Source organism: Scyliorhinus canicula, chromosome 17 (assembly GCF_902713615.1).
Source record: "Scyliorhinus canicula chromosome 17, sScyCan1.1, whole genome shotgun sequence".
In the NCBI taxonomy this organism is placed as follows: domain Eukaryota; kingdom Metazoa; phylum Chordata; class Chondrichthyes; order Carcharhiniformes; family Scyliorhinidae; genus Scyliorhinus; species Scyliorhinus canicula.
In genome coordinates, this window is record NC_052162.1 from 89866655 (window position 1) to 89894504 (window position 27850).

Here is a 27850-nt window from a genome sequence, read left to right on the forward strand (position 1 = left end):
CCCCATCGTTTGTGGCAAGACCCCCCTGCACATCACGTCCTCAACATTTCCACCACCACGGCGCCAGCCTATCCTTAAACCTTTTATAGAATACGACCGGGAATCCATCTGGCCCTGCCGTCTTCCCTGCCTGTATCCTGCCGATTGCCTCCTCCACCCCCATCGACTCCTCCAGCCCTGCCCTCTTCACCTCACCCAACCTTGGGCACTCCAACCCACCCAGAAACTCCCTCATCTCCCGCTCATCCTCTTGTGGCTCCGACAAGTCCCGATCAAACACCTTGTTAATTTGTTCCGGAGCCGCCACCGACTCTCCCATCTTGTCCCGAGCCCGAACTGTTTAGCTCAGGACTAAATCGCTGGCTTTGAAAGCAGGCCAGCAGCACGGTTCAATTCTCGTAACAGCCTCCCTGAACAGGCGCCGGAATGTGACGACTAGGGGCTTTTCACAGTAACTTAATTAAAGCCTACTCGTGACAATAAGCGATTTTCATTTTCAACTATCTCCTTGCGGCGGCCTCTCTGTGGGGTTGGCCTGCCAACATACACTCTCTCTCCCTTCTCCCCATACGCACAGACAGCTCCCCTTCGCCCTTCTCAACTGATGCACCGCTTTCATCGTAGACAATAGGTCGATTCTCACCACCTACTTTCTGTTTGCCAGGAGGCCTGGATCAGGATTTCCTGCGTACTTCCCATCCACCTCCAAAATCTCTTCTCCCAACCGTTGCCGTTTCTCCCTCCCTTCCTCATGTTGGCCTTAAGCAAGATCACCTCCCCAACCCCACCACCACCGCCACCTCACCACTGCCGTCAGAGCCTCCCAAACCACCAATGGCGAGACCTTCCCCCTGCAATTCAACCGCCTTCTCCATCTTGTCACAGAAGTTTCGGTCCACCAATACCCACATATCCATCCTCCACCCCTGCTTCTGGGCTGCCCCCTTCTCCAGTACCACATCCATCTAATGCATGAGATCACAATTGCAGAATACTCTTTCCTTTTAACTCCGGCCAACAGTGCCTTCCCCCACCACAAAAAAGTCAATTCTTCAGAACTGGGGAGAAAAATGAATATTCCCAATCTCTTGGGTGTAAAAATCTCCACGGATCAACCGTCCCCCATGTCTGAGCTTGGCCAATAAACCCCCCCCCCCCCCCCCCCCTCTCTCCTGCATGGGGGTCAGCATGCACAGCTGGGACCTGTCCACTGGGTTCCAGCACTGTGTTTGCCCCCCCTCCCCTTCCACTATCAAGTCATGGGTCTCTAGATTCGGAATGGCAGCCAGCGTTCTCTTCACGAACCCTGCCATCATCCCAATTGGGGCCACATATGCTAACCTCGAAATGTATCCTTAACCAACATTAAAAAAAAAAAACCTAGTTTGGGACATGATCATTACTCAAGTTCAGCATTTCTTGTCCATTGTAAAGTTGATGGCAAATTGCCTTCATGAACCACTGCGGTTTGGGAACATCAACAGTGATATTAGGGAGGGCATTTCAGTGACAGTCAAGGAATAGTGATACAATTCCAAGTCGAGATGGTGTGTGACTTAAGACGGCACAGTAGCACAGTGTTTAGCACCGTTGATTCACATCGCCAGGGTCCCGTGTTCAATTCCCACTTGGGTCACTGTCTATGCACTGTGGAGAAAAATTAATACTCCTGATCTCTTGGGTGTAAAAATCTCCACGGGTCAACTGTCCCCCCCCCCACCTCCCTCATGAGCTTGGCCAATAACCCCCCCCCCCCCCCCGCCCTCCTGTAAGTTCTCCCCGTGTCTGCGTGTGTTTCCTCCGAGTGCTTCCCACCAGTCCTTAAGATGCACTGTTAGGTAATTTGGACATTCTGAATTCTCCCTCCGTATACCCGAACAGGTGCCGGAATGTGGTGACTAGGGGCTTTTCACAGAAACTTCATTGCAGTGTTAATGTAAGCCTACTTGTGACAATAGTAAAATTATTATTATTGTAAGGGAACCTCTAGGTGGTGCTGTTATTGATTATTTTATTTGTGGAACAGTCGACTCCTGCACGTGGGGGGGTTTTGTCCCCGTGATTTCACGCAAAGTGTGAAGTCACAAATGGTGAACTTGCACATTCGCAGAATTGGCACATGTGGAGTGCACACTTTCTACGTGGGAACATGAGAAAGGTGACATTGTAGATTTTGAATGAGAAACCATGATTGTGCACAATTAGATTAATGGGGGCAAACAAATTTGTGATGGGGTCGCGAATGCTGTGGGTTGACTGCACCTTGCAGTATGAAAACTGGCTGCTGCAAATCCGATATATTGACAATTGCAATTCAAAAATACATGATTGGCTACAGACCTAGTTGCAACATAATGAGGGGGTGAAATGTCACTGTAAATGCTAGAATTGGTTTTGTTTCTGAGCTTTTAAAAATTCATACATGGGATGTGGGTGTTACTGGCTGGGCCAGCATTTGTTGCCCATTCCTAATTGCCCTTGAACTGAGTGTGTCTTTCAGCTATTTCAGAGGGCTATTAAGTGTCGACCAGGTTACCGCGGGTCTGGAGTCACATGTAGACTAGGCCAGGTAAGGACAGCAGATTTTCTTCCCTGAAGGACATTGATGCACCAGATGGGGTTTAACAACAATTGACAATGGGCAAGGAACCTCCTGCTGATTACCATGTACTGGCTATTGTCAGCTGATGAATCCGCACCTCTCCATGTTGAACACCATTTGGAGAAAGCACTGAGGGTGGCAAGGGCGCAGAACATGCTCTGGGTGGACGACCAATGTCCATCACTAAGAATGGCTCGGTAGTACCGCCACAGACCAAGCTGGCCGGGTCCTAAAGGACATAGCTGCTAGACTGGGACTGTAGCAGCTGGAAAGGGAACCAACAGAGGGAAACACATACTTGACCTCATCCTCACCAATCTGCCTGCTACAGATCCATCTGTCCATGAAGTGACCACTGCACAAGTCCTTGTGGAGACAAAGCCCCATCTTCACATTGAGGATACTCTCCATTGTGTTGTGTGGCACTACCACTGTGCTAAATGGGATAGACTTTGAACAGATTTAGCAACTGAAGACTGGACATCCATGAGGTGCTGTGGGCCATCAGCAGCATCAGAATTGTATTCAACCACAATCTGCAACCTCATGGCCCGGCATGTCCCCCACTCTACCATTACCACCCAGCCAGAGGATCAACCCTGGTTCAATGAAGAGTACAGGATAGCAACATCAGGCATACCAAAATGAGACGTCAACCAGGTGAAGCTACAACACAGGACTACTTGTATGCCAAACAGCATAAGCAGCAAGTGATAGACAGAGCTAAGCAATTCTACACCAAACGCATCTGATCTAAGTTTTCCAGTCCTGCCACATCCAACCTTGAATACATAGAATTTACAGTGCAGAAGCCATTCGGCCCATCAAGTCTGCACCGGCTCCTGGAAAGAGCACCCTACCCAAGGTTAACACCGCCATCCTATCCCCATAACCCAGTAACCCCACCCAACACTAGGGGCAATTTTGGACACTAAGGGCAATTTATCATGGCCAATCCACCTAACCTGCACCTCTTTGGACCGTGGGAGGAAACCGGAGCACCCGGAGGAAACCCACGCACACGGGGAGGATGTGCAGACTCCGCACAGACAGTGACCCAAGCCGGAATCGAACCTGGGACCCTGGAGCTGTGAAGCGTTTATGCTAACCACCATGCTACCGTGCATCTACCTAACAATGTGGAAAATTGTCCAAGCTGTGTCCCTTACACAAGAAACAGGACAAATCCAACCCAGCCAATTACCGCCCTATCAGTCTACTCTCCATCATCAGGAAAGTGATGGAACGAGTCATCAACAGTGCTATCAAGCGGCACTTACCTGCTCACAGATGCTTAGTTTGGGTTCCTCCAGAGTCACTCAGCTGCTGGCCTTGTATCAAACATCGACAAAAGAGCTGAATGCCAGAGGTGTGATGAGAGTGATTGCCTTGGACATCAAGGCAGCATTTGACCGAGTATGGCATAATGGAGCCCTAGCTAAACTGGAGTCAATGGGAATAGGGGGAAAACGCTTGGTTGGAGTCATACCTGACACAAAGTAAGATTGTTGTGGTGATTGGAGGTCAATCATCTCAACTCTAGGACATTCACTGCAGGTTACATTTGTACCACACAAGTATCAGGCAATGACCATCTCCTACAAGAGTGGATCAAACTGCTGCTCATTGATATTCAATGATGTTATCATCGCTGAATCCCCCATAATTAACATCCTGGGGGTTACCATTGATCAGAAACTGAACTGGACTATCCATATTAATACTGTGGCTACCAGGGCAGGTCAAAGGTTAGGATTAACTCTCCTGACCCCTCCCTCCCCCACCACCACACCAAAGCCTGTCCACCATCTACAAGGCACAAGTCAGGAGTGTAATGGAATATTTTCCATTTGCCTGGATGAGTGCAGCTCCAAAAACACTCAAGAAGCTCGACACCATCCAGGACAAAGCAGCCTGCTTGATTGCTCCCCCTTCCACAAACATTCAAACCCTCCACCACCGATGAACAGTGGCAGCCGTGTGTGCCATCTACAAGGTGAACTGCAGTAATTCACCAAGGTTCCTTAGACAACACCTTCCAAACCCACTACCATCTAGAAGGAGCTGCAGATACCTGGTTGTTCCATCACCTGGGGGTTCCCCTCCAAGTCACTGACTTGGAAATATATCACCGGTCCTTCACTGTTGCAGGGGCAACATCCTGGCACTCCCTCCCTAACAGCACAGTGGGTGTACCTACACCTCAAGGACTGCTGTGGTTCAAGAAGGTAATTTACCACCACCTTCTGAAGGCCAACTAGGGATGGGCAATAAATGCTGGCCTAACCCAGTTCCCCAGAGTGTGATGGTGTGATTTGTTTCTCCTATAATTGTGGTATCTCTTCAAATTTCACTTGCAGGTAACTTTCTTCTCCTAACACTTACTTGTGTGTTCCCCAAATCTGTCCAAAATCCACATCTGAAGCGATCCCAGAGAACTGACATTGACTGATTGCAAACAACAGTTTCATGGGCAGCACGGTGGCCTAGTGGTTAGCACAACCGCCTCACGGCACTGAGGTCCTAGGTTCGATCCCGGCTTTGGGTCACTGTCCGTGTGGAGTTTGCACATTCTCCCCGTGTCTGCGTGGGTTTCGCCCCCACAACCCAAAAATGTGCAGAGTAGGTGGATTGGCCATGCTAAATTGCCCCTTAATTGGAAAAAATAATTGGGTAATCTAAATTTAAAAAAAACAAGTTTCATATTATTCTGTCTAAAACTCACCTCTACCTATTCGTCCGGAAATATTTCTGTTGGGGAAATTCTGGGTCTCGGTTCTTCGACTGATATTGTCTGGACTTCAATACCGCACACAATGCATTTTGATTGCTTCTAACATTGTGTTCTTTAACCTCGGAATAGATTCTCTCACTGGCATGTGACATTAATTTGCATTGCCCACAATTGCCATCTTTTGTGACCTCCCTCCCTTTGTGAATTAGTGTTGAATTTGATGGGGCAGTTTTTTAATGTCAGGAAGTGGGTTGACAATCCAAATGAAGGGACTGGAAATAAAAACCTGGAGAGATGTAAAATGCACTGCCGTCATCAGCTTACAACAGGGCAGCACGGTAGCATGGTGGTTAGCACAATTGCTTCACAGCTGCAGGGTCCCAGGTTCGATTCCCGGCTTGGGTCACTGTCTGTGTGGAGTCTGCAAGTTCTCCCCATGTGTGTATGGGTTTCCTCCGGGTGCTCCGGTTTCCTCCCACAATCCAAAGATGTGCCGGTTAGGTGGATTGGCCATGCTAAATTGCCCTTAGTGTCCAACATTGCCCTCCGTGTTGGGTCGGGTTATTGGGTTATGGGGATAGGGTGGAGGTGTGGGCTTGGGTAGAGTGCTCTTTCAAAGAGCCGGTGCAGACTCGATGGGCCGAATGGCCTCCTTCTGCACTGTAAATTATATGACTATGACAACCATCGCACAAAGTCAACATCTACCCCATTGCCGATCTTGTTTCCTTAGCTGGGCCATATTCATAGATCCCAGAAGTTAAAGTGTGTGAACCTTCTGTATCTGTTTCATATCATGGCTTCGAGTTTTTTGAAACTGATAAATGTTAGAGGACAGCATTCTGTAGAGGGTACTTCTTTTCTTTTTAATTTCCAATACCCAATTTTTTTCCAATTGAGGGGCAATTTGGCGTGGGCACTTCACCTGGGTTTATGGGGGTGAGACCCACTCAGACTCACGGAGAATGTGCAAATTCCACACGGAGAGTGTCCCAGGTTCGGGATTGAACCTGGGTTCTCGGCGCCGTGAGACAGCAGTGCTGACCGCTGCGCCACCGTGCTGCCCCCATGAAGGGTACTTCAAAGTGCATCTGGCACCATGGAACATGGGCCAGTGATGTAGGACACAATTATGGATATGATTAAATGGATGGTCAAAGCATAATTTTCGAATGTTGTTAGACATTTTACTGGAAAAGTTTTTTTAAAATGGCAATCTACAGTAAAAAATACCCTACTAATGACCATATTGACTTTTTAATGTCGAAACATGTATATATTGCACATATTGCAACTTTTTAATGAATATTTTGCACTTATTCCATTTATAGTTTAAAAACAAGTGTGTAGTTGAGTTCCAATTCCGACCTGGTGATAAGTCAGCTGACAGCATAATCACGGAAAGAAAATGATCATGTTGAGAACCGCCTTTCACAGGGTGGGGACCCTGCCATTCTTTGGACTGACATTCAGCCGATTTATATACATAATTTGCACAGTGCCTTTGGGGGGTGGTAACTAGGATGTAAAGCAAATGTGGCTTGCCAAGTAGAAAGTAAAGACACAAAGCACCAGAATAATGTTGATCATCTGTGATATTCTTCTTGAAGAAAATGTATTTCAGTGTTATAATTGTGTATGTGTTTCTGTTGACAGAATCAACATTCCATTCTCTTTGCATCCAGTAACCTTATGAAGTTTGAACTAATTCTTAACTACGTAATGGAATAAATCTGCTTGCGTGTATTTGGTGGAAGGTGCCAATTAATACTCCCTAGCTTGTGTTTTTGGCTTGAGTTCAGAAAATGAGCTTGCTGTAAATATTGTTTAACTGGAAAGGTGGGAGAGCAGGTACATACAGTACTTCCCAGTATCTCATCCTGTTGCTGCATAGTACATCACTTAACCCTTCTAGAATCGGAGCAAATGCTCAGTTCGTGTGCCAACATATAGAGCAAAGTGTGATTGTAACTGAGTTTTAAAAAGCATGTTCTTGCAGAATGCTGTGCACTGCTGTCTGCCATGTCGTGTTTCATGTGTTGGTTCCATTTGCAAGTTCTATTCTTGTGGGAAAAAAAGTGACGTGGGCTTTCTTTTTTTTTAGATATTCTGCCAAGCCTGTTTCATTAGAGGGGGCCTGGATTATGAGTTTTACTGTCAGCTTCATAGAAACCTCCTTATTGTGTGCCATGGAATTTGTTTTTCTAGTTTGCTGAACATATTGTTCTAACACTTTAGGAGTGCAATGCATAAGAAGGCAAACCAGACACTGAAAAATCTTGAGTAGTGATTTGCAAATAAGTATTGCTCAGTCCTCGCACTCAAAAGCATATGTGGGAGGTGTGCACCTCCCCACCCCCGCCCCCAATTTTCTGCTTCCTCTCTGTATTTCCAGGTCTTCTCTAGTGGCTGCTCCAGTCATCAGTTGAGCCTTGTTTTTTTCTTCAGGTGACTCCATGCCTTTCACCACTAGCTCAACATGAAAGGATGTTAGAAGCACTAATTCCCATTGGGTCTACCATGTTCTTTGACAGATGCGGTGGTAAAGTGGATGGATGGGGGAGGAAGTCTGCTGGGGATGCAGGCCATGCTCTACGCCATGGTAGCACAGTGGTTAGCACTGTTGCTTCACAGTTCCAGGGACCGGGTTTGATTCCCGGCTTGAGTCACTGTCCTTTCCGGAATCTGCACATTCTCCCTGTGTCTGCATGGGTTTCCTCCGGGTGCTCCGGTTTCCGTGCTGTCGGGTGAATTCAACATTCCTTTTTTTTAAATTTAAGAGTACCCAATTATTTCTTTCCAATTAGGGGGTAATTTAACGTGGCCAATCCACCTAACCTGCACATCTTTGGGTTGTGGGGGTGAAACCCACACAGATATGGGGAGAATGTGCAAACTCCACACAGACAGTGACCCAGGACCGGGATTTGAACCCAGGTCCTCAGCACCGCAGTCCCAGTGCTAACCATTACGCCACATGCCGCCCTTTGAATTGGACATTCTGAATCTCCCTTTGTGTACCAGAGCAGCCACCGGAGTGTGGAGAATCGGAGATTTTCACAGTGACCTCATTGCATTGCGAATGTAAGACTACTTGTGGCAGTAATGAAGATTATTATTATGCATGCTCGTGAAGATAGGACCACACCACCTAGGATTAAGTTTCCCATCTACACCGTAATCTATTCACACCCTCTATTGATGCCACCATCTATCTTTATTTTTAGAGCATTTTTGATTGATGCATTTATAGTTTTAACATTTTTAACATTCTAAACAGAGCTCCAACTCAAAACCCTAACTACCAATACATTAGATTCCCTGCCCTTAGTCAGCCCAATCTCTGCTGCCATAGAGGTGGACTGGTCCTCCTGCTTCTCCCCACCCCCACTCCCCCGCGCCTGCTCCTCCAGCCTCTAGATTGCTTGTCCCTGGGCCTCCAGTCTCGTCTCCATACGGTCAACCACCGCCTTGATCAAGCCCACCGCCTGGGCCAGGTCTTCCGCACTTTCCTTCCGCAGTTAGGTGAACTCATTCAGGAAGCTCACTGGTCCGTCACTGTGCACCATGACTTCTGGCTGCTCACCCTCCCCCTTAAGGATCCTGAAGGCACAATCTGAGACAGCCCTGGCCCTGGCACCCGGGAGGCAACATACCTTCTGAGAGTCTCGCCCGTGACCGCAGAATCTCCTATCTATTCCCCTAACCATTGAATCTCCTATTACTATTGCTTTTCTATTCTTCCCCCCCCCACCCCTTCCCTTCTGAGCCCCAGAGCCAGACTTGGTGTGAGAGACCTGGCTGCTAGGTCATCCCCCTGCGCCTCCCCCCCCCCCCCCCCCCCCCCCCTCCAAAATGGTATACTTGTTTTGATGGGGAACGGGGAATGGCCACGAGGGATCCCTGCACTGTCTGCCTGTTCATTTTCTTTCCCATGATTGTAAAAGAGCTACTCTTGTCCTGTACCTTGGATGTGGTTACCTCCCTGTAACTCTTCTCTATAACCCCCCTCTGCCTCCCGGATGATCTGACGTTCATCCAGCTCCAGTTCCCTAACATAGTCTCCGAGGAGCTGGGGTTGGGTGCACTTCCCACAGGTATAGTCAGCGGGTCACCGGTGGTATCCCTCACCACCCACATCCCACAGGAGGAACATGCAACTGCCCTAGCCTCCATCCCCTTTTACCTTACAGAATATATCTGCCCTGTGGACCAACTGGAACTCCACCCTCCGACTCTGCTCCCAGTCAGCTATACTCTCTGTAAACTCCCGGCTCCCTTCTCGCTCTTTTGAGGAAATGAAATGAAAGGAGCACCTTGCTCCCTCCTCACCTAACACCCTCAGTCACCAAACTCTCACTATAGCACTCAAATGAACCCAAATTCAGCACTCCAATGCAAAAACTGCACTGTAGCTGGCTCATTTTTATACTGTGACTCCAGCCCCCGAAAACTGGCCTAAAGAGAGTGGTGGTGGATGGCAAATATTCAGCCTGGAGCCCAGTTATCAGTGGCGTACCGCAGGGATCAGTTCTGGGTCCTCTGCTGTTTGTGATTTTCATTAACGACTTGGATGAGGGAGTTGAAGGGTGGGTCAGTAAATTTGCAGATGATACGAAGATTGGTGGAGTTGTGGATAGTGAGGAGGGCTGTTGTCGGCTTCAAAGAGACATAGATAGGATGCAGAGCTGGGCTGAGAAGTGGCAGATGGAGTTTAACCATGACAAGTGTGAGGTTGTCCATTTTGGAAGGACAAATCTGAATGCGGAATACAGGGTTAATGGTAGGGTTCTTGGCAATGTGGAGGAGCAGAGAGATCTTGGGGTCTATGTTCATAGTTCTTTGAAAGTTGCCACTCAAGTGGATAGAGCTGTGAAGAAGGCCTATGGTGTGCTAGCGTTCATTAGCAGAGGGATTGAATTTAAGAGCTGTGAGGTGATGATGCAGCTGTACAAAACCTTGGTCAGGCCACATTTGGAGTACTGTGTGCAGTTCTGGTCGCCTCATTTTAGGAAGGATGTGGAAGCTTTGGAAAAGGTGCAAAGGAGATTTACCAGGATGTTGCCTGGAATGGAGAGTAGGTCATACGAGGAAAGGTTGAGGGTGCTAGGCCTTTTCACATTAGAACGGAGAAGGATGAGGGGCGACTTGATAGAGGTTTATAAGATGATCAGGGGAATAGATAGAGTAGACAGTCAGAGACTTTTTCCCTGGGTGGAACACACCATTACAAGGGGACATAAATTTAAGATAAATGGTGGAAGATATAGAGGGGATGTCAGAGGTAGGTTCTTTACCCAGAGAGTAGTGGGGGCACGGAATGCACTGCCTGTGGTAGTAGTTGAGTCGGAAAATTTATGGACCTTCAAGCGGCTATTGGATAGGTACTTGGATTAGGGTAGAATAAGGGAATGTAGGTTAACTTCTTAAGGGCAGCACGGTAGCATTGTGGGTAGCACAATTGCTTCACAGCTCCAGGGTCCCAAGTTCGATTTCGACTTGGGTCACTGTCTGTGTGGAGTCTGCACATCCTCCCCGTGACTGCGTGGGTTTCCTCCGGGTACTCCGGTTTCCTCCCACAGTCCAAAGATGTGCAGGTTGGGTGGATTGGCCATGAAAAATTGTCCAAAATTCTATGATTAACCTAGGACAAAAGTTCGGCGCAACATCGTGGGCCGAAGGGCCTGTTCTGTGCTGTATTTCTCTATCTATATCTAATCCAATTAACTAATTAACAAGCTCCAGCTGCAAGTACCTACAAGGAGAACCTTTGTTTAAAGCTGATTGAAATTCACCTTCTAAACAAAACAGCAACTTTTAAGTTAATTAACTAAATAAAAGAAAGACTAGACTTTAGATAAAAATGAACCCTTATATTCCCTCAGTCACCAAATTCTCACTACAGCACTCAAATGCACCCAAAATCAGCACTCGGTCTAAAGGTAATTTGGACATTCTGAATTCTCCCTCTGTGTACTCGAACAGGCGCCGGAATGTGGCGACTGGGGGCTTTTCACAGTAACTTCATTGCAATGTAAGCCTACTTGAGACAATAAAGATTATTATTATTATTAAATTATTAATAAATGCTAACTCCTGCGGCGAAGTCCTGTGACTGAGATTTACCTTCCTGATCACTTGCTGTACCCGCATACTAACTACTTACGTTTCACATTCCCTCTAAACAGGTACATAGTCTCTCTCCATTACAATAATATCCTGCCTTTCCATTGCTTTCCCAGTTTCTGACCGACTCTCCTTGTTTATATGACTGTTCAAGTTAGGTTTCTGGCCAGTTGGTAAACTCCAGGATATTGACGATGGGGGATTCACTCCAGGATATTGACTATGGGGATTCACTCCAGGATATTGACGATGGAGGATTCACTCCAGGATATTGACGATGGGGGATTCACTCCAGGATATTGACGATGGAGGATTCAGTGACGATTATGCTTTGAATGTCAAAGGAAGTTAGTTAGATTCTCTGGGCGGGATTGTCTGCACCCCTAGCCCGCCTCCATGGCACGTTTCACGGCACGATGTCGTCCCATCATTGTAGGGCTGCGGGAGCTTCGGTCCTGCTGCTATCAATGGGGTTTCCATTATAAGCCTCGCCTGCAGCCGGGGAGCCTGCAACAGGGGCTTGACTGAAGATCCCACTAGTGAGAATAGCTGAAAAATGTTTGCCCTTTGTTGGAGGTGGTTATTGCCCAGCAGCTATATGGAATGGCCACTTAATGGCCCAAGCTTGAATGTTGTCTAGGTCTTAGTGTATGCTGTCACAGACTACCTCAGTATCTGAGGATTGTTGCTGAACACAGCAATTATTGGAGTATTCTGACCTGATGCTCCACAGTGCAGGAGGAGGCTATTCGGCCCATCAGGTCTTCACCAACCCTCTGAAATAGCAACACTCCCCCCATCTCTGTCACCCCACCTAAACTTTGTACTGTGGAAGGAAACTAGAGCACCCAGAAGAAACCCACGCAGAACTGGGATAACGTTGTTCCGACTCCCTGGGCAAGTGTACAGTCCGTTCCGACCCCACTCATGTCGGAGTCACAACACCAGTAATTCTTTACAAAAATTCCCGAAGTCTTTGGCCCTTGGCTGCCCAATAGTTACAGTTACCAGGCTTGTAGGTTTAAATACGATTACTATTTATACCAAGAACTATCATGAAATATGCAGAGTATATACAACTGAATAACAATACCTACTACCCACTTTAAATCTTCCACCTTCTACCCACTGTGGAAGACTGAACTCACTATGCACAATGTCAGTGCTATTTTTTCAAGGCAATTACTGTGGTTGACCACCAGGTGGAGATTCTGCTGACTGCCGATGGAGCCCCCACTTTCAGGGTCATAAAGAGCCTAATTTATACCGTGGCCCCAGATTCCAAGATGTTCGAGGAATTAGTGGCGCTCGTGATAAATCACTATGACCCCAAGCCATTGGTCATTGTCCAAAGATACTGATTAAACACGGCTTATACAGTGAATGGTAGAACCCTCAAGTGTATTGAAAGTCAGAGAGATCTAGGTGTACAGGTCCACATATCACTGAAAGGGGAAACACAGGTGGAGAAGGTAGTCAAGAAGGCATACGGCATGCTTGCCTTCATTGGCTGGGGCATTGAGTATAAGAACTGGCAAGTCATGTTGCAGCTGTATAGAACCTTAGTTAGGTCACACTGGAGTATAGTGTTCAATTCTGGTCGCCACACTACCACAAGGATGTGGAGGCTTTAGAGAGGGTGCAGAAGAGATTTACCAGAATGTTGCCTGGTATGGAGGGCATTAGCTATGAGGAGCGGTTGAATAAACTCGTTTTGTTCTCACTGGAACGACGGAGGTTGAGGGGCAACCTGATAGAGGTCTACAAAGTTATGAGGGGCATAGACAGAGTGGAGAGTCAGAGGCTTTTTCCCAGGGTAGAGGGGTCAATTACTAGGGGGCCTAGGTTTACGGTGCGAGGGGCAAGGTTTAGAGGAGATGTACGAGGCAGGTTTATTTATACAGAGGGTAGTGGGTACCTGGAACTCGCTGCCGGAGGAGGTGGTGGAAGCTGGAACGATGGTGACATTTAAGGGGCATCTTGACAAATACATGAATAGGATGGGAATAGAGGGATATGGACCCAGGAAGTGTAGAAGATTTTAGTTTAGACGGGCAGCATGGTTGGCACAGGCTCCGAGGGCCGAAGGGCCTTTTCTTTGTTCTTTGGCTGAGAGAATCCCAGGGGAGAACGTTGTTGAATTTTTAGCATGGTTACGTAAACTGGTGGAGTATTGCTACTATGGGTCATCCCTACCTGAGATGTTTTGGGACCGCCTTGTATGCGGAGTAAATAATATGACAACCCAGCCGAAATTGCTGGCCAAGCCGTTGCTGGACCTAAACAAGAGATCTCTCACTCATGGGACAGCGTAGAGAAGGGAGTGCAGGAGATGTCCGAGATGGAGGTGAAGAGTGTGCGATGCACCCCCATTCAGACGAACAGCACCCCCGAGGAGTGGGACTTCGGAAATGAAGCCCACACACCATCTGGATCAGGCCTATTGGCCGAGGGTCAACTATGCAAGACACCTCCCCAGAATCAATGGAGGAAGATCCACGGCAGTGCAGTACTTGTAGCTGGCGAAACCGGTAGGAAACTACAGGTCCATCAGCAAACACACTGTCCTACCCGAGGAAGGTGTCAGCCCAGAGATAGGACTCTCCGCCTCGGACAGCCTGACAAAGATGGGTGCATCCAAATAAATTGCATCGCCGCATCATGGGTTGCCCCCATCAAAATTATTGTCCAGGTGTATGGCCACCCGCTAGATATGGTCCTGGACACATGGGCCACAGTTTCAGTAATAGGAAGGCAGAAGTTTTGAGAAAATTAGGACAGGGATTCAGCAACTTAATTTAAGGGACATTGAGGCAACTTGCACTGTGAAATCCCTAGCCATAGCAGGTACAACAATGACCCCAGTTGCCTAAGACAGCAACCCGTTAGACTACCTTTAATAATATTACAGAGGCGGTGCTTTGCAGTGGCACAGTGGTTAGCACTGCTGCATCATGGCACCGAGGACCCGGCCCTGGGCCACTGTCCATGTGGAGTTTTCACATTCTCCCCGTGTCTGTCCAGGTCTCGCCATCACAACCCAAAAATGTGCAGATGGATTGGCCACGCTAAACTGCCCCTTAATTGGGGAAAAAAAATTGGGAATAATATAGAGCCCCTGCCCAATCTGCTGGGCCGTGACTAGCTACAAAGGCTCTTGCTGGATTGGGAGTGGTTCTTCCCAATTGGCACTGGGGGACTGCGAAGCCCTGGGGAAGTACCTGGACATTTTCCAGGAGGGCCTGGGCAACATTAAGGGGCTGCTGTGGCCAACATACACGTAGACCCTCTGGCTTAACCAAAGTACTTCAGCACCTGCCCTGTTCTCAAGCGTTGCTGCCAAAGGTAGAGGGTGAGCTAAACCGATTAGCAAGCATTGTATCTGACTGGGCAGTGCCTGTAGCCCCGGTACTGAAACAAGACAAAACCATCTGCAATGTGATTATAAGTTGACAGTAAACAAGGCCCTCTCATCTGGGAAGATGCCCAATGCATTAGAAGCCATCTACGCAAAGTTAGCTGGGGATCACTCTTTTTCTAAGCATGTTATGAGTCATGCATATCTCCAGTGGAGCTGGATGCTGATTCAGACGATATGTGACCATTAATACCCACAGGCGCCTCTATGAATATACAAGGTTTCCATTTGGGGTGTCATTGGCATGCGTAATTTTCCCGTAAGTCATGGAGAACAACCTCAAAGGGCTACTGCAAGTGATGGTCTACTTGGATGACGTCCTGTCACCGGAGCAACCAGGTGGAAGTTCTCCATGACAGGAATCCACCTTGAGAGGAAAATGTGTTTTGTACGCCGAGGAGGTCACATATTTGGGGTATCATGTTGTTGGATGGCCTACACCCAGCAGAGGAGAACTTGTGAGCAATCAAACAAGCCCGCACACCAGAAAAGGCAACAGAGTTGCGGTTGTTCTTCGGAGTTGTCAACTACTGCGGTGACACGGTAACACAGTGATTAGCACTGCTGCTTCACAGCGCCACGGTCCCAGGTTCGATTTCCGGCGTGGGTCACAGTCTGTGCGGAGTCTGCACGTTCTCCCTTGGTCTGCGTGGGTTTCGTCCGGGTGCTCCGGTTTCCTCCCACAAGCCAGGGCAGACGGGCCATAGGCCATATACGGTACTTGTGACAATAAAGGTTATTTAAAATAAAATTAAACTATAAAGTGCAGCATGATAACCAGCATTTAACCCCAAAATAAAAACAGGCTCATAATTTTCTTCTTTAGCTGTTCCACACATTAATGCGATCCAACTGGAAAAGGTTGGAGCTGCAAATGAGGAGCCACATGACCTAATAGGAGAGGTGGTGGCGTAGTGATATTGTCACTGACTGAACGGGTAATCTGGAGACCCAGAGACTCTGGCGACCAGGGTTTGAATCCCACCACAGCAGATGCTGGAATTTGAATTCAATAAACTGTGGAATTAAAGTCTGACCATGAAAAAGCTCATCTGGTTCATTCGTGTAATAATGTGACTCCAGACCCACATCAATGAGGTTGACTCTTAAACACCTCTGAAGTGGCATTCAACTCCTGGGCAAATTGGAATGAGTAATAAATGTTGGCCAAGCCAGTGACGCTCACATCCTACGAATTCATTAAATAAGAAGTACATTGTGATGCCTTCTTGGCTTTTGATCAATGCGATCCAAGTGTGGATTGTTCAGTCTGGCCTCTTGCATAAAATGTTCTCTGTGGGTTGGGGAGGTGATGGATTGGTAGTGATTCAACCAGAAGCATGTTCTGAGCCTGTGCCAGGTGGATTGTCGTCAATGGGGCCTGTACCAAAATAAATAACTGAATCTTCATTGTGATTAATTTAATGGAAATGCTTTTTGAACAGCAGACAAGTTATGCCACTCGGTGACATTGGGATGGTTGTTGTATTGGGGGAGAGAGAGGTGGATCCTCGTTTAGGCCTTTATCTGACATGTGACTCATCGTCCTCCAAATATAATCATGAATAAGAAAAAGTCTTTGCCAAAAAGTATCACTGCTCAACATTCTCCAGTATTTCACACTGCAGCACTCTGCAGACGCATTGTTGTTAGACATAGTGGAACTCAGCTATTTGTTACTGCCTGTTTGAAAAATCTTTTCCTTTCCCTTTATGCCCCCAATGACCAGGGGGCACAGTATTAAGGTAAGGGACAGAAAGTTTAGAGAGGATGCAAGGAAAAAGTTTACCCATAGGGAGGGTGGTGGAGGAGTTTGGAACTCAATGGCCCGAAGAGCCTTTTCTGTGCTGTATGACTCTTGACGTATGACTCTATGGTAGATCAATTGCATCAATTTGTGGGGTCATGTGCACACTGAGCACTTAGTTCTGCTGATACCAGTGAGTTACTGCAGCTATTATTGTGAGAGAGCAGTGTATCAATGCCTTCATTAATGCTCTGATTGTATTTCGTACAGGAAACCTATCAGGTGCAAGGATCTGGAACAATTCCCAAGAAATCCGAGTCACATAGTGAATATTTGGTTTCTGTACATTCATCTTCTAGTGGGGACAACATAGAATCTATGAAAAAGAAGATTGCCATTCAGGATGAAATGTTAAAGAAACTAATCACTCTGGAGATGAAACTCACCGAGTTAGAGAAGATTTTGATCTCCAAATATGGGAATAAAACACCTGTTTCATGTTAAACATTCTATCCATTTGATGCTACAAATGCCACATAATTGTAGTTGTGCTAACCTGTACTGAAGGGGAATAAAGTAGCGACAAAGCAAGAACCCAATTTGATTTCAGCAAAGTACTTTGTTATGTAATGATTTTACTGTGTTCACAATTAAATGAGACTAATTGCATTGCACTTAAAGAAAAGAGGCGCAATCCCAAGACCACGCTGCGCTGGGAAAGCAGCTTGCTGAGGTGCAGCCTGGCCGTCGAAAGCTGGAAGAGACACTGCCATCTACCCGGCATGCAATGTCTCGCGAGATTCAATGCAACCTCACGAGACGTTGCAATGTGAATTCTACCCACAATGGGCGGGATCACTTTTTAGCAAATTCGCATATTAGAACGAGGCAGCTAGCCTCACGCTAATGTGCAGATTCCCGAGGTACCTGAGGCTTTGGGATTTAACCCCTTTGCCTCCGACACCACGGGAGAGTGCTGTTTGGTACTGGTCCCCACAAATGGAGAGTGAGTGCAACCAGGCCTGAGAATCACGGCACAATCTTTCAGAACAATGAAGAGTGTGGTAACCGCGGAAGCGTGGTCAGCTCCTTCCTCACAAAACTCCTAATCTGCAGGTACTGGAACCCGTTCCCCCTCCCCGGAAGCTGAAACATTTATTTCAGTTCCCCCAACTCTACCCTCTACAAACAAGTCCCCGAATCTCTCTATCAACTCCCATTCCCAAACCTTGTATGTAATCCAACCCTGCTGGAATAAATCTACGATGTCTACGTATCGGCGCCTACAGTGACATGCCCTCCAACTTAAAATGTTGTCCATCTCTTTAAATCCTCGTTTACCTCTCTACCAAATTGGCTACATTCCACTTGTACAATAGAGCCCAGCTATCTGCCACCGGTATTCCCAGATAGCAAAAACTCAACCTGACCAACCATAAGAGCAATTTCTCCACGCCACTAGCTTGCATCTGGGAACTCACCGGGAACACCTTTTTCCCCCATGTCTAGTTTGTACCTTTAAATTATTGCCTCCATGTCCTGACTCGTCGGTGGCGTCATCTCCACATTCAATAACCTCCTTATATTGGTTGACTATTGTTGCCCCTTCACAATCCTTGTCTGGTCCTCAGCTATCACCCCCATTGCACAATCCTCCAAGGTTGTTGCCGCCACCTTAGCCAACAACTTTGCATCTACATTTAACAATGATATCAGTCGATAAGAACCACTCCTCTGGATATTTATCCTTTTCAAAATGAGGAAAATCGAAGCTTTTGCCATTGTGGGTGGAAGCTCTTTCCTGGCTAACGAATCATTGAACATTTTCATTAGATGAGGCCCCCACTCCATTGCAAACTTTTAATAAAATTCCACTGGGAATCCATCTGGACCCAGAGCCTTCCCATACTGCATTGAACCAATGCACCTTATCACCTCCTCCAACCCAAGTGGGGCCTCCACACTTTCCCTCCTCCACTACCGGGAAACCCAAACCACCCTCAGCTGGTGTGCCAGCAACTTGCTGGTTTCTGCCCATGATTATAAAATGCCCCCCCCAGCCCCTTACCTGATGCACTTTCCCCATTGACAACAGTTCCAACTTCATCTGGAGCTTCTTCCTCTCCTCTCGGTTGGCATAATACTGCCAGTCCTCCATGAAAATTGCCTTGACTTTCCATCCTCTCCACTTTTTCTCTCTATGTGCCTTAATCGAGATGAGCTCTCCCCTAAAAACCCCCTTCAGCACCTCCCAAAGCATGGAGGGAGACCTCCATGTTCTTATTGAAATTGACACATGTGCCTATAGCTTCCCAATCCTCTCACAGGCCCCCTTATCTACCAACAATGCCACATCTAACCCCACGGCAGTTACTCGGTTCCTCCTTTCTCCACAAAGTGCAGTGCGTGATTTCATATTCCGATCCTACCATCCCTGGAAGCAGTGCCTTGTCCATAACAAGAGTCGATATGGGAGTGCACTTGGGTGTATATGCGAAACAAAAATTCCTTTGCCTTCGGGCACCCAAACCTTCGCGGATCCACACACCCATCCGCTCCATGAACCAGAGCAACTCCTTTGCCATCCTGGACACCTTCAGGGATTTGGGGCCCAATCGGTCCAGCCTCAGGTCAAGCACACAATTAAAATCCCCTCCCATAGTCAACCCATTCATATCCAAATCCGGAAGCCTCGCCAACACCTTGATAAATTCCACATCATCCCATTTAGGAGCACCCACATTCACTAACATCACAGGAACCACATCCAACCTTCCACTCACCACGACGTATCTTCCCCCTCGGATCCTCAATTATGTCACTCATCGAAAAAGCCACCCTCTTATTCATAAGCACCACGGCCCCCCTCGTCTTCCTATCCAAACCCAAATGGAACACTTGTCCCACCTACCCTTTCCTCAACCTCGTTTGCGCCTTGACCCTCCGGTGAGTCTTCTGCAGAAAGACTACATCTGCCGTCAAACTTTTTAAATGGGCAAACACCCGAGACCTTTTAATTGGCTCATTCAGTCCCCTCACATTCCATGAGACCAATTTGGTGGAGACCACCAAACCCCTGCCCCTGCCCCCGCCCCCCCCCCTCCCCCCACCCTGACCAGCCATAGCTGAATTCTAATGTACACATCCAGGCCTGTACCTCGCTTACCACCTGAGCCCACCCAAGATGGCAGCTGCCAGCCCCCGCCCCCACCCTTTATTGTCAGCAACCTACTCCGCCGAGACCCCCCTTCCCAAGCAAAAGAAACCCCAACAACCCAGGCTTGATATCACAACCCACATGAAAAACGTAGAAAATAGCAAAAACAACACCCCCCCCCCCCCCCCACCCCCACCACCAAATAGCCAGCTGTGGCTCCCCCCCCCTGCACTTCATTTCCATTAACCAGCATTCCTACTAGCAGGGCGACCCCGCACCTGAAGCTACAGACAAACTTTATTTGCAAAAAAGACCAACATAGTATCCACCCCCCCAGCCAACCCTTCTTTAATATTGTACCCCAATCTCCTTCATCCCCACATCTCCCCCAACACTCTGCCACCAGAAAATGGCTGGAGAATTCTGGCTTATATAAATAAATAATATGCTCATATTATGCTGCCATCTAAAGAATTTTCTTATCACCAGGAAATAAGGTAGAGACAGAGAAACAAGGTGGATAAAGAGAAAACATAACATTTTTTTCATCTAAAAACCCTCAGTTCAGCAGCACGGAGGCCGAGTGGTTACCACTGTTGCCTCACAGCGCCGAGGACCCGTGTTCGATCCCGGCCCCGGGTCACTGTCAGTGTGAAGTTTGCACATTCTCCTCATGTCTGCGTGGGATTCTGTGCTGTAGATGATCATTGCCTGGTACTTGTATCGCTGAAGCTGGATATTATCCAGCTCTTGTTGTATTTGAACATGCATTGCGTTAGCAGCTGGGGAGTCGCAAATGGTGCTGAACATTGTGCAGTCATCAGCAAGCATCCCGCTTCTGACCTTATGAATGGAAGAAAGGTCATTGAAGAAGCAATTCAAGATGTTGGACCTTGGACACAATCCTGAGGGTTTCTGGCAATGATGTCCTGGAGCTCCTGACCTCTTACAACTGACCGGGCGGCTCGGTAGTACAGCGGGTAGCGCTGTTGCTTCACTGCTCCAGGGTCCCAGGTTCTAGTCCCGGCTTGGGTCATTGTCTATGCGGAGTCTGCATGTTCTCCCCACTGATCAGCTGTTCTGGGGGAATTTGCATACGTGCAGTGCGGTCAGCCTAAGTTGAAGGTGGTTTGTGGAGAGGCTGTTGGCAAGTGACAGTTAAACCCGAAACACTTTGTGAGTGTTTCCCACCCTACCTCCTCCTCTAACCAACCCCCCCACCCCACGGTGGTTGGGAAGCGGGAGCAGGGGCCTGTCGTGAAGGTGAGTGAGTGCCTTTAAATTTGCTTACCTTTCAGCGGGAGCAGGGTTTGAGGTAATATCAGGTAAGCTCTTCTTTCTTTTTCTTTTTCTTGTTTTTTTTTTTAAAATCTAGAGGTGATGTCAGGGAAGGCAGTACAATGCTCCTCCTGCAGAATGTTTGAGGTGAGGGACGCCGTCAGTGTCCCTGCTGATTTCATCTGTGGGAAGTGCACCCAACTCCAGCTCCTCAAAAACCGTGTTAGGGACCTGGAGCTTGAGCTGGATGAACTTCGGATCATTCGGGAGGCAGAGGGGGTCATAGATAGGAGCTTCAGGGAAGTAGTTACACCAAAGACTGGAGATAGGTGGGTAACTGTAAGAGGGAATGGGAAGAAGCAGTCAGTGCAGGGACCCCCTGCGGTCGTTCCCCTGAGTAACAAGTATACCGTTTTGGATACTTGTGGGGGGGACGACTTACCAGGGGTAAGCCATGGGGTACGGGCCTCTGGCACGGAGTCTGTCCCTGTTGCTCAGAAGGGAAGGGGGGAAAGGAGTAGAACATTAGTAATTGGGGACTCAATAGTCAGGGGCACAGATAGGAGATTTTGTGGGAGCGAGAGAGACTCACGTTTGGTATGTTGCCTCCCAGGTGCAAGGGTACGTGATGTCTCGGATCGTGTTTTCCGGGTCCTTAAGGGGGAGGGGGAGCAGCCCCAAGTCGTAGTCCACATTGGCACTAACGACATAGGTAGGAAAGGGGACAAGGATGTCAGGCAGGCCTTTAGGGAGCTAGGATGGAAGCTCAGAGCGAGAACAAACAGAGTTGTTATCTCTGGGTTGTTGCCCGTGCCACGTGATAGTGAGATGAGGAATAGGGAGAGAGAGCAATTAAACACGTGGCTACAGGGATGGTGCAGGCGGGAGGGATTCAGATTTCTGGATGACTGGGGCTCTTTCTGGGGAAGGTGGGACCTCTATAGACAGGATGGTCTACATCTGAACCTGAGGGGCACCAATATCCTGGGGGGGAGATTTGTTAGTGCTCTTTGGGGTGTTTAAACTAATTCAGCAGGGGCATGGGAACCTGAATTGTAGTTTTGGGGTACGGGAGATTGAGAGTATAGAGGTCAGGAGCACAGATTTGACTTCGCAGGAGGGTGCCAGTGTTCAGGTAGGTGGTTTGAAGTGTGTCTACTTCAATGCCAGGAGTATACGAAATAAGGTTGGGGAACTGGCAGCATGGGTTGGTACCTGGGACTTCGATGTTGTGGCCATTTCAGAGACATGGATAGAGCAGGGACAGGAATGGTTGTTGCAGGTTCCGGGGTTTAGGTGTTTTAGTAAGCTCAGAGAAGGGGGCAAAAGAGGGGGAGGTGTGGCGCTGCTAGTCAAGGACAGTATTACGGTGGCGGAAAGGATGCAAGATGGGGACTCTTCTTCCGAGGTAGTATGGGCTGAGGTTAGAAACAGGAAAGGAGAGGTCACCCTGTTGGGAGTTTTCTATAGGCCACCTAATAGTTCTAGGGATGTAGAGGAAAGGATGGCGAAGATGATTCTGGAAAAGAGCGAAAGTAACAGGGTAGTTGTTATGGGAGACTTTAACTTTCCAAATATTGACTGGAAAAGATATAGTTTGAGTACATTAGATGGGTCATTCTTTGTACAATGTGTGCAGGAGGGTTTCCTGACACAATATGTTGACAGGCCAACAAGAGGCGAGGCCACATTGGATTTGGTTTTGGGTAATGAACCAGGCCAGGTGTTAGATCTGGAGGTAGGTGAGCACTTTTGAAACAGTGACCACAATTCGGTGACCTTTACGTTAGTGATGGAAAGGGATAAGTATACCCCGCAGGGCAAGAGTTATAGCTGGGGGAAGGGCAATTATGATGCCATTAGACATGACTTAGGATGTGTTGGTTGGAGAAGTAGGCTGCAAGGGTTGGGCACACTGGATATGTGGAGCTTGTTCAAGGAACAGCTATTGCATGTTCTTGATAAGTACGTACCAGTCAGGCAGGGAGGAAGGGGTCGAGCGAGGGAACCGTGGTTTACCAAAGAAGTGGAATCTCTTGTTAAGAGGAAGAAGGAGGCCTATGTGAAGATGAGGCATGAAGTTTCAGTTGGGGCGCTTGATAGTTACAAGGAAGCGAGGAAGGATCTAAAGAGAGAGCTGAGACGAGCAAGGAGGGGACATGAGAAGTCTTTGGCAGGTAGGATCAAGGAAAACCCAAAAGCTTTCTATAGGTATGTCAGGAATAAAAGAATGACTAGGGTAAGAGTAGGGCCAGTCAAGGACAGTGGTGGGAAGTTGTGTGTGGAGGCTGAGGAGATAAGCGAGATACTAAATGAATACTTTTCGTCAGTATTCACTCAAGAAAAAGATAATATTGTGGAGGAGAATGCTGAGACCCAGGCTATTAGAATAGATGGCATTGAGGTGCGTAGGGAAGAAGTGTTGGCAATTCTGGACAAGGTGAAAATAGATAAGTCCCCGGGGCCGGATGGGATTTATCCTAGGATTCTCTGGGAAGCCAGGGAAGAGATTGCTGAGCCTTTGGCTTTGATTTTTAGGTCATCATTGGCTACAGGAATAGTGCCAGAGGACTGGAGGATAGCAAATGTGGTCCCTTTGTTCAAGAAGGGGAGTAGAGATAACCCCGGTAACTATAGGCCGGTGAGCCTAACGTCTGTGGTGGGTAAAGTCTTGGAGAGGATTATAAAAGATACGATTTATAATCATCTAGATAGGAATAATATGATTAAGGACAGTCAGCATGGTTTTGTGAAGGGTAGGTCATGCCTCACAAACCTTATCGAGTTCTTTGAGAAGGTGACTGAACAGGTAGACGAGGGTAGAGCAGTTGATGTGGTGTATATGGATTTCAGTAAAGCGTTTGATAAGGTTCCCCACGGTCGGCTATTGCAAAAAATACGAAGGCTGGGGATTGAGGGTGATTTAGAGATGTGGATCAGAAATTGGCTAGTTGAAAGAAGACAGAGTGGTAGTTGATGGGAAATGTTCAGAATGGAGTTCAGTTACGAGTGGCGTACCACAAGGATCTGTTCTGGGGCCGTTGCTGTTTGTCATTTTTATAAATGACCTAGAGGAGGGCGCAGAAGGATGGGTGAGTAAATTTGCAGACGACACTAAAGTCGGTGGAGTTGTAGACAGTGCGGAAGGATGTTGCAGGTTACAGAGGGACATAGATAAGCTGCAGAGCTGGGCTGAGAGGTGGCAAATGGAGTTTAATGTGGAGAAGTGTGAGGTGATTCACTTTGGAAAGAATAACAGAAATGTGGAATATTTGGCTAATGGTAAAATTCTTGGCAGTGTGGATGAGCAGAGGGATCTCGGTGTCCATGTACATAGATCCCTGAAAGTTGCCACCCAGGTTGATAGGGTTGTGAAGAAGGCCTATGGTGTGTTGGCCTTTATTGGTAGAGGGATTGAGTTCCGGAGCCATGAGGTCATGTTGCAGTTGTACAAAACTCTAGTACGGCCGCATTTGGAGTATTGCGTACAGTTCTGGTCGCCTCATTATAGGAAGGACGTGGAAGCTTTGGAACGGGTGCAGAGGAGATTTACCAGGATGTTGCCTGGTATGGAGGGAAAATCTTATGAGGAAAGTCTGATGGACTTGAGGTTGTTTTCGTTAGAGAGAAGAAGGTTAAGAGGTGACTTAATAGAGGCATACAAAATGATCAGAGGGTTAGATAGGATGGACAGCGAGAGCCTTCTCCCGCGGATGGAGGTGGCTAGCACGAGGGGACATAGCCTTAAATTGAGGGGTAATAGATATAGGACAGAGGTCAGAGGTGGGTTTTTTACGCAAAGAGTGGTGAGGCCGTGGAATGCCCTACCTGCAACAGTAGTGAACTCGCCAACATTGAGGGCATTTAAAAATTTATTGGATAAGCATATGGATGATAAGGGCATAGTGTAGGTTAGATGGCCTTTAGATTTTTTTTCCATGTCGGTGCAACATCGAGGGCCGAAGGGCCTGTACTGCGCTGTATCGTTCTATGTTCTATGTTCTATGTATGCATGGGTTTCCTCTGGGTGCTCCGGTTTCATCCCACAGTGCAAAGATGTGCAGGTTAGGTGAGTTGGCCATGCTAAATTGTCCTTCGTGTCCAAAAAGGTTAAGTGGGGTTACTGGGTTACGAGGATGGGGTGGAGGTGTGGGCTTTTCCAAGGGCCGGTACAGACTTGATGGGCCGAATGGTCTCCTTCTGCACTGTAAATGCTATAATTCTAACCACAACCATCTTCCTTTGTGAAAAATTAAAATTGCTTATTGTCACGAGCAGGCTTCAATGAAGTTACTGTGAAAAGCCCCTAGTCGCCACATTCCGGCGCCTGTTCGGGGAGGCTGGCACGCGAATTGAACCGTGCTGCTGGCCTGCTTGGTCTGCCTTAAAAGCCAGTGATTTAGCTCAGTGAGCTAAACCAGCCCCTAGGTATGACTCCAACCAGCAGAGAGACTCCCTCTTGATTCCCATTGATTACAGTTTTGCTCGGACTCATAGATGCCACAATTCATCAAATGTAGCCTTGATGCCACGGGGAGTTACTCTGTCCTCGAGTTCAGCTCTTTTCATAGAATCACAGAATCTCTTCAGTGCAGAATAAGGCCATTTTGCCCATTGAGTCTGCACTTCAATGAACATGGTTTCTTCCAGGTGCTCCGGTTTCCTCCCAAAAGTCCCGAAAGATGTGCTGTTAGGTGAATTGGACATTCTGAATTCTCCCTCAGTGGACCCAAACAGGCGCCGGAATGTGGCGACTAGGGCTTTTCACAGTAACTTCATTGCAGTGTTAATGTTAGCCTAGTTGTGACAATAAAGATTGTTAAAAAAAGAAGGTTTACCAGAATGTTTCCTGGCCTGGAGGGTGTTAGCTGTGAGGAGAGGTTGAATAAATTCTGATTGTTTTCGTTGGAAAGAGGCTGGGGGGAGAACTAATTGAGGTCTATAAAATTACATGCAGACAGGGTGAATAATTAGAAGCTTTTTCCCAAGGGCACAGGTTAAAAGTGAGAGGGGAATGTTTAGGGGAGTTGTGTGGGGAGAGTGTTTTACGCAGTGGGTGCCTGGAATCTGTTGCCAGTGGAGGTGGTGGAGGCAGGCAGATTAGCAACTTTTAAGATATATCTTGACAGACACATGAACAGATGGGGAATGGAGGGATGTAGATCATTGGGGCAGCACGGTAGCATGGTGGTTAGCATAAATGCTTTACAGCTCCAGGGTCCCAGGTTCGATTCCCGGCTGGGTCACTGTCTGTGCGGAGTCTGCACGTCCTCTCCGTGTGTGCGTGGGTTTCCTCCGGGTGCTCCGGTTTCCTCCCACAGTCCAAAGATGTGCGGGTTAGGTGGATTGACCATGCTAAATTGCCCGTAGTGTCCTAAAAAGTAAGGTTAAGGGGAGGGTTGTTGGGTTACGGGTATAGGGTGGATGTGTGGGTTTGGGTAGGGTGATCATTGCTCGGCACAACATCGAGGGCCGAAGGGCCTGTTCTGTGCTGTACTGTTCTATGTTCTATTTGGGCAATAAGTAATAGGTTTAAATAAGGAATCTGGGCCGAAGGGCCTGCTCCTGTTGGGTAATGTTTTTTGTTCTAACAATGATTTAGCAGTCATCACTATAATTCCGTATTTTTTTACTGAATTCAAGTTCACCACCTGCCATTGTGGGCTTTGCTCCTGGGTCCCAAGAGCATGACCCTCGATCTCTAGATTACTACATTAAAATATAGTGAGCTGGAGTTTCTGCTGTTGTGTTATGATTAGTCCCCAGCCGAGGCTCCGCCATTTTGTTAAATTCCAGATGGGCTACCCTCAAATTTTTGTGCCTTCGGTGAGGAGGGATGAACAGACTCCCTTTCTTTATCCAAATCCCTCGGTTGGTTGCAACAAGATTAATTTAAGAAAGTTCCCTTACCTTGTGGATTCCTTTTCCCAGGGTTTGCGATTCCAGTGTTCTGTTTAGTTAGGAAGCTGTCCAGCTTGCTTTGTGGCTATGGCTTTGCTGACATGGCTTCAACCATCCAGAGAGAGACTTTTATTTTTTTTAACCTGTCGGAGCAGCGGTGACTGTTGTCTTTTCCTGCTTTTGTGTCACACACACTCACACACCCAGCAAGCACTAGTCCACAGGTCAAGTTTTGCAGCTGGCCTTTTATCCCAGATCCTTGTGTATTCCTGGGAGAAGCACAAAGGGACTTAGGAGAAAACTGAACTAGGACTCCTAAGGTTATCATGCAAGTTCGGTTGACAAGTTAGCAAGGCAAATGCAATGTTACCATTCATTTCGAGAGGGCTAGAATACAAGAGCAGGTATGTTCTGCTGAGGCTGTATAAGGGTCTGGTCAGATCCCATTTGGAACATTGTGAACAGTTTGGGTCCGGTGTCTGAGGAAAGGTGTGATTGGCCTTGGATGGCGGTCCAGAGGAAGTTCACGAGAATGATTCCGGGAATGAAGGGCTTGTCATATGAGGAGCGGTTGAGGACTCTGGGTCTGTACTTGATGGAGTTCAGAAGGATGACGGGGATCTCATTGAAACTCGCGTTATACTGAGAGCCTGGATAGAGTGGACATGGAGAAGGTGTTTCCACTAGTAGGAAAAACTAGAACCCGAGGGCACGGCCTCAGACTGAAGGGACCATGCTTTAAAACTCAGATGAGGTGGCATTTCTTCAGCTAGAGGGTGGTGAATCTGGAACTCATTGCCACAGAAGGCTGTGGAGACCAAGTCACTTGAGTGTCTTTAAGAGAGAGATAGATAGGTTTTTGATTGTAGCCACCTGGGGTGGCCACT